This window comes from Mytilus edulis, chromosome 5 (assembly GCF_963676685.1).
Source record: "Mytilus edulis chromosome 5, xbMytEdul2.2, whole genome shotgun sequence".
Lineage (NCBI taxonomy): Eukaryota > Metazoa > Mollusca > Bivalvia > Mytilida > Mytilidae > Mytilus > Mytilus edulis.
Genome location: NC_092348.1, coordinates 21,989,583 through 22,007,873, shown reverse-complemented (window position 1 = coordinate 22,007,873; position 18,291 = coordinate 21,989,583).

Below are 18,291 nucleotides of genomic sequence, written 5' to 3'. Positions count from 1 at the left end.
AAACAACCTGTTGCAAAAGAATCATAATCATGATATTAGTGACATTAAAAAGGAGTTTATTAAAGCAGATTCAAATAGAGATCACAAGATGCGTGCATGGTTCATCGTACTATTTGAATACCACTTCGTGACCGCCTTACGTTAAGTGATAGATTTTGAAACGATTTTAAGTTAGTCTGTAGATAATCTCTATTGTTATTTACAAAACGCATTGGAAAGTTAATTGTTTGTCCTAGCTTCTATGGGCATATAACGGTGAATAAACGTACTACAAGTGTTGTAATCAGAAACAGTCCTTTGTTTGTCAAAAAAGGAGAAAAAACTTATAAATTGGTTGCAGAGGAAGTGCTTTTCCGGATATACATTCATGAGGAACGCTAAAAAGCAACAATTTGAAAGCCAAGTATGTATAAGTATCTTAACAAGTGAGAAGCTTTTCATAGAAAAGGAACATCAAAATAATAGCCAAGTCTATGTATTGTCCGTGTATTGTCAACCTTGCGTAAGGAAGCTGTGGGCTAAGCTTCGTATTGTTTTATGAATGCATAAAGGTGCAATATAAAAAATCATGTCAGTTGACGACACACTGAGCTAGCTGTTGATACCCCATGGTACCAACAGTTAATCAACAGTGGTATCGACCCAGAGCTATAAAAATTAAAGAAAATCAGAAATAAACCTTCTCCGGATTTTAATTCATCATAAATTCTGAGAGCTTATTATTTGATAGCCAATGAAATATTCGTACCAAAACAAGTGAAGATATTCGTGATCAAGACCCTAAAATAAAAGCTGACTCCATATAAAGTCAAATCTACCTCATGAAATAAGATTAACAAAAGGTTCAATTGTGAGGGATATTATTCCTGTCATATTTGTATAACAAGTGAAACTGCAAGCTTCTGCTCACTGATGATACACCTGCCGCAATCCGATAATTTTAATAGTGTAAAAATATGCAAGTATTTGGTTAACAGTAAGTTGTCGAGCGATGAATCTAAAAATGCATCACACGGTATAGCAGACTCATATAATCCTTGAAACCAAATTTCAGAAATCCTTGTATTGTAGTTCCTGAGAAAAATGGGTCGAAAATTTTCAGCTTGGCAATCATGTGTAAAATCATACAAGTGTTCGGAATACAGGGAGTTGTCGAGTGACGAATCTGAAAACGCATCACACGGTATAACAGACTTATATAAACCTTGAAACCAAATTTCAGAAATCCTTGTATGTAGTTCCTGAGAAAAATGTGACGAAGATTTAACCTGGATTTGTTTTCTATAAATCGATTGATGACTTTGAACAGCGGTATACTGACTGTGCCTTCTCTTAGATTGTAGTTTTTGCAGAATATCAATTTATATGGTGATAAATTCAGAATCAAAAGAAAAACTGTTAAGAATTCTGACAAAGTTTATAGATTTGTTAATGTTGCAACTGAAAAAGTAACGAAATATAAAGCATAGACTATTGAGATTTTAAGCATTAAACAAAATTATATAAAAAAAATATAAAAATAAAATAATGTCATTTCTTATAAACGATGCAGAGTCCTGCTACAAAGTATACTTGCGTGATTATAATCTATATTTTCATTTTTCTTAATGCAAGCTATATGTAGCTAGCAGTTCCTGGATTTATTTACTTCTGTTTATTGATATGCAGGCATACTCGTCGTAAGATTGTCGTGTTAATAGTTTATAAAAGAAAAGCAGAAGGTTCAAATGGACTTCAGAAGTTGTTACGAAACTGACAACGCTATGACGTGTATTTCAGCAACATGAATCCTTCAATGAACCATAATTGGTCTGAGATGCCACAGTACAGATCTTGCTCCAATTATGACACCCGTCGTGTTTTATCATTTGATTTTGCCATTTAATTAGGGGCTTTCAGTTTTGAATTTTCTTCCAAGTTCAGTATTTTTGTGATTTTAATTTTTAGACCATTGGTTCAACATCTTCCGTATTAGCAGCAACCCTTTCTATCAAGGCATTATCATGACACACAAGCTATAAATAATCGTGATATATATCCGTATGCTGGCGCATGATTGGATGTTGGATTAAAGGAAAGGACAATTGGAAAGTTTAAACCTATCTTTTCGTTGTAAAGTTTTGTTTTAAACCGACCCTCATTACAGCAATAGGGAGATGGGGTTAGAACGCGTACGATTCAACTATCCATCCATCAAAGTTATATAAAGTTGATGTTGGCAATTACAAGCAACTATGCGGCGTTCAACAATGAGAAAAACCCGTACCTTATAGTGTGCTGTAAAGGGCCACGAAATACTTATACCTTTTTCAATTCAAATGAGAAAAATAACGGCATAATTTATAATAAACTTACTTTAGATAAAAATATGATAGACATGAATCAAAGACATCCACTGAATTACAGGCTCTTGACTTGATTAAAACACTCACATGATGAGTCAGAGCTTACCAATGTTTGCGGGCGCCCAACCCTTCTCTAATCCTGTGACATTGGTGTAGCAGCACAACAAATATAAAAAAAGTTGGAGAGGGCTTAAATCTCCTCACCGATTCAAAGCAGAAACACAATTAACAAAAACACAGACCGAACGGGGCAGGGGATTTGAACATCCTTAGACCACATAAGACACTAGGTACAGATCAGAGAGTACTTACTGTTACTGACAGCAAGTTTAAATTCAATAACAACTTATGTTAAAAAAGAAATCATGTACCTTAGACTGAAATATCAGTCAGTACACATCTAAGAGAGGGACGAAAGATACGAAAGGGACAGTCAAACTCATAAATCTAAAATAAACTGACAACGCCATGGCTAAAAATGAAAAAGACAAACAGACAAACAATAGTACACATGACACAACATAGAAAACTAAAGAATAAACAACACAAACCCCACCAAAAACTAGGGGTGATCTCAGGTGCTCCGGAAGGGTAAGCAGATCCTGCTCCACATATGGCACCCGTCGTGTTATATAACAAATCCGGTAAATAGTCTAATTCGGTAGGTCACATTCATGAAAGGGGAGGGGATTGTAGTTACGACGTAAGGAACATATCCGATATCATTTGTGAAACGGTTATTCCATAACGTTCAACCAACTCGTGATGGCGTCCGTAAAATTTACGAAGAGATGATTTCAACTTCACCATTTGGAACTCTTGGTTTAGTAGCTTCCTTGTGAGCAGCAACCCTCTATCAAGAAAATCATGATACGAAATGCAAGCACGGGAATATCGTATCAATTGGGAGATATATACCCCGTATGCAGGTGCTACTTAGAAATGGAAAGTTCACAATTGGAAAGCTGAAATCATCTCTTTTGTCGTAAAGATTTGTTTTCAACCGACCCTCATTGTCAATTTCTAGATGTAAGTCAAGATATGAGGTCGACTTAATTGTATCTTAGTATCCTTCATCTCTAGTTCGATGGAATAATTGCGTTCCACATAGTCACCAAATTTTGAATTATTTAGTGAAAGAACATCATCTATATAGCGGGAAGTAGAGTTAAAGGATATTGCTAACTTCTTATCTTTCTTCCTAAGAAGTTCCTGCATGAAGTCAGCCTCATAATAATAAAGAAACAAGTCGGCAAGTAGAAGGGCACAGTTTGTTCCCATTGGAACGCCGACAGTCTGTTTGAAAAACACGTTCTCCGAACGTAACAAATATGTTGTCAATCAAGAAATCAAGCATCTTGATAATATCAGTTTTAGAGAATTTTTTGTTTGAATCAGAGTGATCTTTTACAAAGTAGGATTTATCCCTCCCTAAGACAAGATACTTGTATCTACGTTGGCCATTCTTTTTTCTGAAGCAAAGCAATACCAACTCTTTCAATTTGTCTTTTAGTTTGGAATGTGGAATACTTGTGTAAAGAGTAGAAAAGTCAAATGTTTTAATACTGTTACAAGATGAAAGAGAGTTCGATTGTATGTACTCTAAAAGATCTTTGGAATTTTTAAGTATCCACATCTGATACACGCCACCTCTAGAATAGGCAGTTTCACAACAACTTTGAAGCCCGTCTTTGCTTGCTGATAAAATAGATGTTAATAACTTAGAAAGAGGTTTCGTGGAGCACTTGGAAGACCCAGCAATATACCGTTGTTTGTAAGGACACTTATGTAGTTTAGGTATCCAATACATTGATGGAAGATCCAGTTCTTCATCTTTGGTTGAAATTCCAAAGGAACCAGGAACAGACCTATGATTATCCAGGATTTCCTTTGGTAAGTGTCGTGAGGGTATATGTTGAGTTTCCAAGTGAGGTGTCAATACCTAATTCGTTTATCAAGCATTTAATGTAATGTGTCTTACACACAAAAAAGATGTTGTTTGGGGTTTCATCTGCGGGGACAACAACATATTTGTCATGGAGGTAGGATAGGTGTTTTGCAACATTTGGGTCTTCAAAGATTGACGTAGCATTCAGTTTCTTTATTCTGATTTGTATCAACGACCTCACTGCCTTAATCCATTCGGAAAGAGTGTCTACGTCTTCCTTCTCGCGCTTAGCCCATTGCCTGGCATAATCCTCGACTGAATCCATCAAAATTTTAAAGTTGCATTTCCAATTGATGGATTTAGGCTCACGATATTTCGGACCTTTCGATAACATTCGTTGAATTTAGTGTTGTGACGTCATTCTTAATCAGAGAAAAAAATACCTCATTGTCAATTTCGAAACGTCAGCAATATATAAATTTTACCTGTGTCTGTGGTATCTTCTGAAACAAACAAATGTAGCGTGTGTTCATTCTGACTAAAAGGCTCCTGTGTGAACTCTATTTCACGCGACAAAGGAACAAGTCGACAAAAGAGGAACACATTTGAATTTTTCGAAAAACTAAGGATTTTCTTATCTCAGGCATAGATTATCTTAGCCGTATTTGGCACAACTTTTTGAAATTTTGGATCCTCAATGTTCTCTCACTTTTTACTTGTTTGGCTGTATAAACATTTTGATATGAGCGTCACTGATGAGTCTTATGAAGACTAAATGCGAGTCTGGCGTACTAAATTATAATCCTGGTATCTTTGTTAACTATTGACTCCCATCGGAATTTCATTTGATTCTTGAAAACACCTTATATATGATTGTGTAGTAAGTAAAACAACCTCTGCAGAGATTCCAGACTATTACTTGTGTACACCGGACGCGCGTTCCGATTTAACGTTACGAAATTCATCTAATTTTTGACATATGAATAAGATTTTTTTGTATTTGTATATTGATACTTACCAATTTTATTTATGTAATGAATTTGTGCTTACATTCGGACACTCCTAGTATGGAGTATGTAATTATAGTTATACACAGGATTGACATCTAATGTTAGCGACATATTACGTACATGCAATGTTATAGTATGTGTGATGCGTGTATTTGAATTCGAACTCATCAGAGTGAATGTATAAATATATATATTTTTTCATTGTCATTTGGATTTGGAGCGCAATTGAAACATTGGTCTAAAAGCAGACAATCCCCACTTCTAAAACAACAAAAAATGTTTTCAAAAAAACATTTTTTTATTGACGAGAAACGAAAAGATATGAATTTTACATGTGTACACTATTCATGAAAAGAGAGAGAATTTTAACATATTGGTATGACTTGCCTTTCCTTCAATATTCCACTTAAGAAGGTTACTGCTGAAGGTAAGCTGTTAATCAAGGGTTATACATTATAAAAATTAAGATATTCCTTTGAAATTGTATTTGTAGTCATCATGATTTGGTTGACTGTTACGGTATATTACAAGTAGTATAGCAAAAAGCCACGTGCATGTTTCGTCTTCTGTCATAAAATCCCGTTCTCTTGTCTTCGTTTTTGGTATCATAGAATGCAATTTTCAGAGGATATTAATGTTACTTCGAGTAGATACTATCACTGAAATACTACCGTCTAAGACATTATTTAAGACATAACACGAACTTTATTGTCTCATTGACACTCATGCCACATCTTCTTATATGTATTTTATAAGTGTATACGCATACACGAAAAAGGGTAAGATAAATAATTAAACTACAGTTATGAAGGGTAACAATTTAAGTCGAACAATAGAAACACAAAAGGATATGGAAAGATCTAGATATCAATATGGTTGTATTTACAAGAATAACAAAATTAATGCAACAGATAGTTCTTTTACATTATTTTATTGCAGACCCGACACCTCTTTCATCTTTCCATTATTCTATACTGGCGGTACAGTATTATTCTCATTACTGCCTGGTGCCCCGTTACTTCCTGGCGCCCCTTTATTCCCTGACGGTTGAGCGTTAGATGCTCCGCCTTCTGAAAAAATACAATTGCATTTATCGTTATAAATACTTTCCTTGTGAAATTAAGGTGTAGTTTCTCGTCTCTATAGTATGTATTCAACTTGACTTATTGTCACAGAACTTGATCATGTTGTCTGCAGGTAGTAAAGTTTTTACTATGGTTTTTTTTCTAAATATGAGGTATAACCATGTTACGTATATATTTGAAAAAGTACAATTGCATTTATCGTTATAAATACTTTCCTAGTGTAATTAAGGTGTAGTATCTCGTTTATGTAGTATGTATTTAACTTGACTTATTGTTAAAGAATTTGATCATGTTGTCAAAGTTTTTACTATGGTTTTTTTTCTAAATATGATGTATAACCATGTTATTTATATATTTGAGGTATTTGATAATCCTCCTTCTAAATGTTGTTTCGAAAAGTTACCAGCAAATTCGAAGTTGTCACTGAAACTATTTTGGCCTAGGTATATAAATATAACAAATACAAACTAACACCTAATAATAAGCTGGGGCTTTTAGTGAGATAGTCAACTGATTAAATCAAAAAAGGTTAACTGATGTGAGCAACATAATATAAGGGGTCATCGTGATCCCTTTTTATGTCTTCATCCTTTTGCGTGGCGCATGTGGAGCAAAATAGGGACGAATACACATTATATAGATGAGAAAATACCCCATTTCCATTCTCAATTTTACGAAAGATACAAGAGGGACAGTCAAATTCATCAATCGAAAATATACTGACAACGCCATGGCTAAAAATGAAAAAAAGACAAACAAACAAACAAAAGTACACATGGCACAACATATAAAACTAAAGAATAAGAACCCCATCAAAAACTGGGGGTGATATTTTTATACATGAGTTATGTTTCAAAAAAATATATAACAATTACGATTCTTCAGCGAAACATTGTCACCACATTAAGTTGTATTTTTGTCCCTTTTCATGCCGCATATTCTGTCCTATTTTATAAATGCATTATCCATTTATCCTTGTACTCAGAGTATAGACAACTAAAATTTAAATGAAAAAAGTGCGAATTTTTTTACTTATTATACTTACGAGGAGGAGGAGGAGGAGGAAGAAGAGGTGGCGGGAAAAATTGATAACAGTAACAACTATAGATCGGTCGTTGAAATAGAAAATAACGTGGTTCACATCTACCATACTTATAACCTAATTTCCCCATACAACAGCCTCTACATTTACAGTTACTTCTTGTACGCCAATCACGGCAATAATTCAAAGAACATATCTGTCCTGTAGTTTGTTCCACAACTGAAATTACGTTATAGCAATTAAAAGTTTTGGTAAACATATCGACTAATGCACTGCTTCATTTCTACATAATTATGTATTTATAGAATAACTAATCTAAGAATTCAAATAGAGAAAAATATTCAACGAGTGACCGAACAACACATTAGTTCACGAATACACGTAGCGAATGAGTTAATTATCAGTCTTGTTCGGTCACGAGTTGAACATTTTTCGACATTTGAATTCTTTAATTAGTTATTCTTTTTATTACATTGGCAAATGGCTTTGTTAAAAGAAATTAATGTAAAACATGTACGGAACTGTATCTTTTTTCGACGCATTCACAATTTGTTTTGATCCGCCGTTATCGACGCCTTGACAACGCCTTTTGTTGTCTGACGTCAGAGAGTAAAATAACCACGTTTATTTCACATGTGAAATTATTGGGTTTTTTTTTTTTTTATTTAACTGGGAAATCAATGTAATTCATTGCAACCAATGTAATAAATATATAATTTAATGTTGGATGAAATGCGTCTTCTGATTGGCTGACGTTATTTTGTTATCAGCCCATAGACATAATTTAGTCATGTGACCGTGTCGTCATCAACGTTTTTTCATGGTTTTCTACGGTTCAAAATGGAATTTAGAATCAAATTATAAGAAATAACTGTAATATTTTTTCTGTCTTTTCGAAATAACATAAAAAAAAAATAATGGTGCACACTGTTACATAACCCGCTATGCGCGTTATTCAGTGTGCACCAAATTTTTATGTTATTTCTTCATAGACAGAAAAAATATTACAGTCATTTCTAAAATAAATTTGTATTCAGTACCTGTTTGATAATAAAAATGAGAATGGAAATGGGGAATGTGTCAAAGAGACAACAGCCCGACCATAGAAAAAAACAACAGCAGAAGAGTTTATTTTCTCAAGCTGATCCTCGCCTAAATAGATAGGATGTTGATTGTTGCTTGCTTTTTTTTTTTAGATATGGAATGTTTTTGCTGACTTTTTGATTACAGTAATAACTGACATTCTACAATAATTTAAAACTATATACTTGTACTGAAGGTTTGTAAAGGTTTCGACCGGGTTATGATATTTTAGGGACCCTCGTCCTAAAGTCGGATACCCTTTAAATTACACTCTCTAATTACAATCACTGGACCATACAAGTACTTTATAAAGCTCTAAATTTCTCACACTACAATCGGATTCTAACTCATGCTACTGAGATATCGTAACACAATATCGGCTTGCACTGTATCCGACGCGCTAGACCACACGACCATCTAGGCTTCACAAAAATAAAGCTTTCGGTGGCTGGGTGTTACCTTTCCTCATAAGTTTTAATCTAGCGTCGTAATACAGTACATGATATATAAGACATGAAGATGGAATTGTTACAGATCAGCTATAGATCAAAGGTGAAGTTATAGATCAAAGTTTTTACACTAGATTTTGAAACGTCAACAGTCGTCACATTTAGTTGGTGATTCAGTTTATCTGAATATATCTTTTGATAATGAACACATTCATTTGCTTAAATAGTTTCCCATAATAAAACAAGTGTGCACACGCTGAAATGTCCCGCCTTTTTTACTAATCATTGATATCATGTTGATCATCATAAATATAAAACTGTCACATAAACTCAACTTTAACCAAGAAAACTCAACATTGAACAATGAACCATGAAAATGAGGTTAAGGTCAGATGAACCATGCCAGGCAGACATGTACAGCTAACAATTCTGCCATCCAACAAATATAGATGACCTATTGCTTATAAATTAAGAAAAACAGACTAAAACACAAAAACTTAACACTTATCAATGAACTGTGAAAATGAGGTCAAGGTCAAATAAAACCTGCGTGACTGACATATAGATCATAAAATATTTCCATACACCAAATATAGTAGACCTATTGCATAGAGTATAAAAAAAAAAAACAGACCAAAACACAAAAACTTAACTATAACCCCTGAACCATGAAAATGAGGTCAAGGTCAGATGACACCTGCCAGTTGGACATGTACAGCTTACAGTCCTTCCATACACCGATTATACTAGACCTATTGCTTATAGTATCTGAGATATGGACTTGACCACCAAAACTTAACCTTGTTCACTGATCCATGAAATGAGGTCGAGGTCAAGTGAAAACTGTCTGACAGGCATGAGGACCTTGCAAGGTACGCACATACCAAATATAGTTTTCTATTTCTTATAATAAGAGAGAATTAAACATTACAAAAAATCTTAACTTTTTTTCAAGTAGTCACTGAACCATGAAAATGAGGTCAAGGACATTGAACATGTGACTGACGGAGAGTTCGAAACATGAGGCATCTATATTCAAAGTATGAAGCATCCAGGTCTTCCACCTTCTATAAAGCTTTTAAGAAGTTAGCTAACGCTGCCGCCCCCGGATCACTATCCCTATGTCGAGCTTACTGCAACAAAAGTTGTAGGCTCGACAAAAAAAACTAAATATTCATAAAAAAAAAAAATACAAAGGGGGATGTCCGTATTGTCTGTAATTCCCTTTCTTAGTATAATCATTTTTTGCATAAAAAGAAAAAAAGGTGTATGTCATTGTGACTGCAACTCATCCACACAACAGCACAAACAGGTTATGGTTATAGCAAGTTGAAGTACTAAATTGTTAACCGTATTTTGAAATCCTTTTCCATCTTATTCAAAATCTGTTGATAAAATACAGTGTGAACTCACCAGCTAGGAACAATACTAGACCTAGGATACTTAAAACCGTCTGCATGCTTCAGATTTAGATACACTTCAAAATCTAAATTAAAAGAAAGTCAATTAGTTCTACCTAAAGATATTTCGTAATATATATATTGTATGCAGCGGAGATGCCATTAAATGATATCCTTATCCAACTGTACGTACAATCAAAAATTATTTCTGTTCTCTGACTTTAGTTTACCTGGACGCAATGTTAACGTTAGGCGTTGACTCAAACTCAAAGTCAGAGTTTCCCCTAGGTCAATTTTCTTTTTCGCCACCTCTTTCGAAAAACCAAAATATTGTTCGTCACTTTTAATTATTTTCGCCAAATAACAACTAAAATATTTGTCTTTTAAAATTTTCCTCCTTTCTTATCAGTTTTCCCCATTGTTGTCTATGATAATTCTACAAATCTTTTTTGTTATCTACATTGTAAGGAATAAACACTAAACATTATCTTTTCAAAAGATACTGTTATATTACAATGAGGATAATGAAATCTTAACTTTTGTCTTCTGTGAACACGATATTTCCTCGTAGCAAAAAAAGGAGATTTTTCTTGCTTTATTATACATGTTATAGTTTTTGTGATAACAATAGTTTCCTTTCCCGGAATAACGTTTAAAAGAAAACGAGGAAACATACAACTATGATTAGAGGTGTAACTGTAAATTTACCCTCTATTCATAAAATTGAAATTCATCAAATATTACATACACGTATGTACCTTTTTTGTAAGGTTGTTGTTGATTAATCTTTTCTATGTTGTGTTTTGAAGACTGTTGCAAGTTGTTTTGTTATGTTTGCAATGGCGTTTTCAATTTTCTTTAACTCTTGAGCTAGAATAGTTTCTTTGTGTCTTCCGCATTTAGTGCGTAATCTCATTTCTGACTTCATAAAGGATATAATGACCTTTTTGTAGACTTTTCTGATATTTATTATCTTCAATTAAATTATTTTAATGAGGTAACAACTACATGAAAGCATCGTTTTCAGATATTTAAATACTTTTCCAACTTAATCTTGCTTGACGAAAGTAATGTTAAGCTTGCAATCCCATCACCAAATACGTGTCTTCAACTGAACTAGCCTATGACAAGGAATATATGTAAATAACGATCATTCCACATTATGGAATAGTGTTGGTCTGAATGCTTATTATTAAATGAACTTTCGAAAAGAGTTAAATAACATTGTATACAAAATTCTGCATGTGATTTTATAAGATACGTTACAACAGATGTACATGTTCAGCCACAAATATTTGTTTTACATTACATGTATACAAAAACATAAGAAAAAAAAGAAAAAAAATGTACAGGTCATACCTTTAAAAGCTGGGTTTAGATTCATTAACCGTATTTTACTTTTTATACCCAGAAGTAATTGAATTATGTTTTATCCGCGTAACATGATATTTTAAAGGGTTTAGCAGTTTCTTCCTTTGTGTTTCATATGCAATCTTAAGCGTTTCATACTTATAGTTGTATTTAGATTTGTTATTATTTTGTGTTGAATCAAAATATATAAAACCTTAAAGAGAATTTCAACCAAACATCTGTTTCAAATGCAGATTCATGTAAAATTTTTGTTAAGAACATATAACAATAAAACTTGTTGTATAATGTTTGACATACATAGGAAAGTACAGGTACCTTGAATAACATAATATCATTAATTATCACACAGCAGTCATCTAGAGCTAACTGAATATCACTAACGTGTCTATTCTATATTGTAGGAGCTAAATGTAAGAGTCAAAAAGTTGAAAACAACTTAAAACTAAAAACCTTTGAATTAGATAAAGAACTTTAATTTTCGTGGTGTTATTGTCGATAAAAATTAAGATTTCTGAATCATTCTTTAAATTAAATACTTCGATGTTGCTTTTAAGGCGTGCATGAATATTCTAATAGTGTATGGGTGGGTTTTTTTTTCAATCTTACCCATGTTTTGTTATTTTAACCCTAGACATGCTAAAGTTTGAGAGCTTTTTAATACGAAAAAAAATATGCGTTCTCCATTGATTTTTGTTTATTCCTTTGATAAAAGATTACAAGTTGGTGGTCGAAATATCAATCTTGTTTTAACAATGAAACAAGGTGCATAGTGTTTGTCTAAATTAGTTATTTTTAGTTATATCTTATAAAAATGTTTGTGTCAAGGGAGATGATTTAGTGATAGACTGAAATGATAGATTAAATGTAAGTTTCTGTAAAAAATTGAAAACAACACGTTTAATAATGTCTTGCGTCTGAACCGCATTTCTGGATTTACCTTCATCAGGAACGCTCAAAGCCAAATATTTGAAATCCGAAGATGTATAAGTACCGAAACCGTTGAAGAGCTATATGTCAAAAATACCAAAAATTAATAACCAAATTCATCTAAAGCCAACTTTGCCTGAGGGAGTTGAAACCTTTGTTTCAAAGTAATTTCAAAATTTATAAACGAACAACTAGAAAAATTTGTTAAATCATGTCAGTACTGAAGTTATTCACAACATTTGTATATCCGAAATGATTCGATGCATGATCAGAAAACGTGAACATGATTTTAATTTTAACTACAATCCCCTTCCCCTTTCATGAATGTGACCTACCGAATTAGTCTATTTACATGTAATAACATGAGCAACACGACGGGTGCCACATGTGGAGCAGGATCTGCTTACCCTTACCCTTCCGGAGCACCTGAGATCACCCCCAGTTTTGGATTGGGTTCGTGTTGCTAAGTCTTTAGTTTTCTATGTTGTGTCATATGTACTTTTATTTGTCTGTTTGTCTTTTTTATTTTTAGTCATGGCGTTGTCAGTTTATTTTCGATCTATAAGTTTGACTGTCCCTCTGGTATCTTTGCCCCCCCCCCCCCCCCTTGATACGATACAAGTATGAACATAAACTGGTTGTGTCGTCTTATAGACTGGTGTTGATTAATTAAGACTAGTGCAATCGGTTGGGGCAGAAGATGCTTATGTCTCTCTAGTTTATTATATTACGTATTTTCAAAACTTGTGTGTGTCCTCAATACACTTCAGCCTCTTTTTGGTTTTTTTGCCGTAACATTCGGTTATTCGAGTGTAACTTTTGAGTTTTCGGAAACGAAATGCGAGTTTGGCATACAACATTATAATATAAGCCAGTTATCTTTGGAGTGATTTTCTTTCTCAAATGTAAAAATGATTTGTATTTTTTTTGGAAACAAATAAACGTTTAGCATATCTTTCAAATATGACTCTAATTAAGAAATAATTGATGCAAGCTATACTGTATTGTAGTTTTAACATGGGTAGGCATTATATTCGTGATTATTTTTGCCCGAACGACAGTGCTTATTTCGATTCTGATTAGGACAAGTAAGGTAATATCTATGTCCGGTGAATATAAGTGTACAGCGTTTGTGTAGGCTCTTCCATGAATCTCGCTTTTTTGTTTGTAAGCATACAAATGACTGGCTATGTGATTTTTCAGAGGGAGGAGGTTTGAACAGCCAGCATGAACGGTTGTCGTATCTAGGTCAATTATGTCAATTTCAATTTGCAACACATTACAGTCATAATAATATGTGCATCATTCAAGAGTTTGGAAGTGTTTCAAGTTAACTAAATGAAATATATTAAATGTATGCCAATTTGATAAAATCATCATTCTGAAGTAGTCAATAAACGCATGTGCAAACACATTTTATTGGATTTAGAGCATGGGTTTATTCACAAAGCGAAAGAAGCAAGTCATATAAGAATGCAAAATAAAAATTATCATTACTTTTGATCATCAATAAAATTTAAATTAAAAGACCAAAGGCTTAAACGTCTATGTTTACGCAATTTTGAATTTTTCGAAAAACTAAGGACTTTCTTATCCCAGGCATAGATTACCTTAGCCGTATTTGGCACAACTATTTGGAATTTTGGATCCTCAATGCTCTTCAACTTTGTACTTGTTTGGCTTTATAAATATTTTGATATGAGCTTCACTGATGAGTCTTATGTAGACGAAACGCGCGTCTGGCGTACTAAATTATAATCCAGGTACCTTTGATAATTATTGCAAAGAATGTTTCATAAACAATTCATAATGATCCATACTGTACACTAATTTTTGTATAATGAACCGCAAATATTCTTCAAAAAACTGCCAGTGCAAAACTTTATCATATGTGCAATTACTGTGTATTTTCGTTTGTCTGGATTAAAAACTGGTGGAGGAATACATGAAACTTTTACACTCTTTTATAAATTATTCTGAAACAGGACTTAATTCCAAAATTTGGAAAAATGTAAAATAAATTCAATAATAGCAGGTATAAAATTACAACATGTGTGCAATATCAATGTGAAGTTTCTGGGATTTGGGTAAAAAACTGAAGTCAAGAAGTTGATCTCATCAAACTTTCTGAATAATGAGTAAGTTCAAATGTCTAGGAAATGAGAAAAAAAAACCTCAAACAAGTAATTAATAGAAAGTACACAATGTCAACGTATCAGCAATCGTTTTGGGAAGTTTCTGGAATCTGAGTTTAAACTCAGAGGAGTTGATTTCACACAATTTGACCCTATTACGTACATTTTACTGAAAAGAAGTTCCCTCAAGTCTTGAAAAATAGGAACTCCATTCCCATGTCTGGAAGAAAACAAATGAAATTTCTATTGAAGTGTCAGGGATCTATTTTGCAAACTGTAGTCGAAGTGATTCAAAAATCAGGTTCCCTCTTTTCATCCGCCCACGCATCCACCTAATATAACAATACTTTGAGCCGGTTTTTTATTTCACCAAACTGTACAAATATGTCAACAATGATACTGAAAATGCAATGAATGAATCAAGTGTCTTTTCGGCGTTATGATTTTATCCAATGTACACTGTTAAAAATGTGATGATTTTAAAAAAAACTCATTAGGAGCTATATGCGTGGCCTTTAGTATGTCATCATGCATTGATTCCAAAGGCCACAATTAGATTTAGAAATAAAAATTGATCAAATGTATTCAATCAAATGCATAATATAAATAGCAATAGTTGGCCTTGTGAGATTCGTCCTTTTTACACTTGGTAGAATTTGGTCAGATAAAATAACACTTATATTAGAAGGTGTTGTGTAAGCAGGGACTGATAAAAAAAAGTATTTGAAAAGAAAAAAGTAAATAACCCTGTTCCGATATAGCAGTTTTCAAGGCTTTTGCAATTGTAGAACACAAATTAATATGAAAACTCAATTAATGAGGGAACAGCAATTACCAAATACGTTGATTATCATACACATAAGTCGTTCATCTGAAATTGACCTTATCGCAAACTCTATTAGTTAAACTATGCATCCACATAAATGAACAATGACTGAGTGGCTCGGTGGGCTTACTTATCGTATTGGAAAAGAAATGAGTGCCAATCATAATGAAACTTCCTAACAAATATCCTTTCCTCGAACTGGCATAATCTAATCTTCAACATGTAAACCATGATAAGGTACAAAGTCAAGAGACTATGTCTAGGGGTCAACATAATTATAATCTCCATAGATTGAGATGTGCTACTGTTTATACAACTGCACACCTTGGTCCAATATTCCTTATGGAAAGAGTTGTGCAATGTCACTCCAACTACATACCAAGTATCATTGACACAGCATTTCATTTGTGATATCATTCAAACTGACCTTATCAAACGTTTAATCAAAATGTCGATGTCGCACCCGGCAAAATCACTACCAAGTCTCACTTCGCAATTACGTCGATGCGAGACAAAACCCTAGAACTGTTAATGATATATATGATCATAATTCTAAATTAACTGTTGGGCAAAACTTTCTAATGTTGAACATTCTAATGATTTTCTTCCACAGGAATAGATGACCAATAAAATAAAAAGATGTGGTATAATTGCCAATGATATAACTTTCTGTGTGAATTGCCCCACTGATGGAACAATATAGAATATGATATCGCAGGAAGTATGTTTGTGTACTCAAAAAGTAATAGTTTGAATCTGATTACCTCCCAACATGATTCTATGCATTACTAACATGTTGCAGAGATTATATAATTTTCATATAATATAATAGTAATAGTAACACAAAAAATAAGCTTAATATATTTTCATAAATATAACCTTTTAATAGTGGATTTATTTTTGACAAATTAGGTAACATCATATATTTATGAATATCGGATTTTCAAATTACCATAAATAACAATATACTTAATTCGGACTTATTAAATGTTTTCACTTTATTATATATATTAATAAATAATACACACGGAAGTTATCAAAATTGAACTATGCATTATGCTACATTCATGGTTGTGCGCTCCGCGGCGAGTCAAAAGAAAACAGTCATGTGCGTCTTCTGAATACTTGAACATGTCGAATAGCCCTACTAATTATTGTCTACCTATCGCATCATTACATTTATTTAAATATCGTTTAAGCTCGGTTTCATTGCTTCTGTCATTTATTGGTTTCGAAGATTAAATACATGTACTTGATAAACAAGGGCTATCTTTAAATGTCTATAGTTTAATCTTCAAAGCTCTTACTACTACATCACAGATCCAATATACGGATTTGTTGAACCTTGAACTCCTTTTAATAATCCAAATACCTAGCTAGTATATCCCTTATACAGTATTTTGATTTGTTAAACCTTTTTCACATTTTAGGCTTTATATGTTAAATAATAAACTATTAACTACTATACTAGATACAAAAAGAAGGCACGCTAATCATACCTTACTCGTTATTCAAACGATCGGAAAACAAGAATTATATGCAGATGTCTAATTCGAAAATCAATCGCACATTATAAAAAGCACGTGTCTGACTGATCCAAAAAGCAATCAAATCGAGTTTTTCAACACACAAACGGCATTACAATGGGAACAAACTGTGCACCTCTTCTTGATTCTTTCATTCAGCATTATCATGTAATGTTACTTTGTTTTATTATGCCCTATTACTAAATAATTCAAAGTTTTGTGACTATATATCTTGAAGGCATCTATCCCATCAAACTTTAAATGAAGGTCATACGGTAATAGATACAGTTAAGTTCATATCTTGACTTCCATCTATAAATTGGCAATGAAGAACAAATCTTTACGTTGAAGGTTATGACTTAATCATCTCAATTGTGAAATTTCCATTGCTATGTAGCATCAATCCAGTAACGCATTCATATCGAGTAATAATCACCTAGTTGATACAATATTCGAGGGCTTGTATTTCCTACAATGACTTAATTCATAGGGGATTACTGCTCACATGAAAGCTATTGAACCAAGAGTTTCAAGTGGTGCAGTTAAAATTATTCCTTCAAAATATTTACAGGTACCGTCGCCAGTTGGTTGACCGTTCCTGAAAATTGTTTCACAGATAACAAATGATATGTTCCAATCGTCGTAACAACAATCATGTCATCCTTTTGAAGAGGGATCTGCTTTACCTACCGAAGTACCTGAGATCACTGCCGGGATGCTTAGTGTTTAGTTTTAAAAGTCGTGTTTTGTATACTGTTGTTTACATTCACTTCATTTGAACTTTGATGGAAATTCGTCACATTGGCAATCATATCACATATCCTTCTTTCTATACATATACATGATGGGAAAATAAAAATAAGAACAAAGGAAAGCAGGTCGATAGATAGAACAACACATAGTTGTTTCTACTATAATTGCAAAATAGATTCTGCAATTTACTGCCCATTTTGGAATAATGCAGTGAATGACTGTGTTGCCATAAACTAGGTTAAACTAAATTCTTCCATGAATACAATATTTAGTTTGGAAGTTGGTGTTTTCCTGTAGAAATCTTTTTACAAAAGGGATATCAAATCTTGATATTATGATGATGGTGTTGAAAGAGCCTGTTAATTTAAAAATATCCATATAAACTTATCTTTTGAAAAAGCTATTTCTAATGGGTATTAATTAAATATTGTAGTAAGATAATTGAATAGTC